The sequence below is a fragment of the Orbicella franksi genome, unplaced genomic scaffold (assembly GCF_964199315.1).
Source record: "Orbicella franksi unplaced genomic scaffold, jaOrbFran1.1 SCAFFOLD_334, whole genome shotgun sequence".
Taxonomy (NCBI): domain Eukaryota; kingdom Metazoa; phylum Cnidaria; class Anthozoa; order Scleractinia; family Merulinidae; genus Orbicella; species Orbicella franksi.
The window spans coordinates 27,501-28,513 of NW_027670959.1; the positions used below are offsets into that span (position 1 = coordinate 27,501).

Here is a 1,013-nt window from a genome sequence, read left to right on the forward strand (position 1 = left end):
AAGAACTTTGAAAAGAGAGTTAAAAAGTACGTGAAACCGTTGAAATGGAAACGAATGGGCTCAGCAATGCGCCGTTTGAGATTCAGCCGGTGGGTGGGATCGACGGCGGGTTTGCGGATCTGAATGGACCGCGGCCCGGTGCTCGTTTCTCCCCACCGTCGCACTTCTCTTGGGCGCGCGTCAACGTCGGTTGGGACTGGGTCTGAAAGGTGCCGGGAAGGTAGGTGTGGGCCTCCGGGTCCGTGCTGTTACAGCCTGGTTCTCTCATGGCTCGGGCCCGACCGAGGAGTTGCAGGGCATGCCTCCTGTGGCTAGGGTCCCCTCCCTCCGGCCGGCTGTCCAATGCGGTGGACTGCTTGCAGTGCTCGGCGAACGCTGCCGGTCGTTGGGGTGGTGATCTCGTACCATGCCCTTAGGATGTTGGCGGTCATATGGGTGCATCCGACCCGTCTTGAAACACGGACCAAGGAGTCTAACATGTGCGCGAGTCTTAGGGTGAGTGAAACCCCGAGGCGCAATGAAAGTGAAGGCGGCCCCGGCCGCTGAGGTGAGATCCGCTGTTGTGGCGGCGCATCATCGACCGACCTATTCTACTCTTAGGAAGGTTTGAGTAAGAGCGTGTCTGTTGGGACCCGAAAGATGGTGAACTATGCCTGAATAGGGTGAAGCCAGAGGAAACTCTGGTGGAGGCTCGTAGCGATTCTGACGTGCAAATCGATCGTCAAATTTGGGTATAGGGGCGAAAGACTAATCGAACTGTCTAGTAGCTGGTTCCCTCCGAAGTTTCCCTCAGGATAGCTGGAACTCAGTACGCAGTTTTATCAGGTAAAGCGAATGATTAGAGGCCTTAGGGTTAAAACAACCTTAACCTATTCTCAAACTTTAAATTGGTAAGATGTCCGACTTGCTCGACTGAAGCCGGACTTTCGAATGCGAGTACCTAGTGGGCCATTTTTGGTAAGCAGAACTGGCGATGCGGGATGAACCGAACGCCCAGTTAAGGTGCCAAAGTC

General features: G+C 54.9%; 1 pseudogene; it reads left to right on the top strand.

The window, feature by feature from the left end:
* LOC145476482 (large subunit ribosomal RNA) overlaps window positions 1-1,013 on the top strand; it is a pseudogene marked incomplete at its 3' end in the record, with an annotated part of 1,385 nt that extends 372 nt beyond the window's left edge.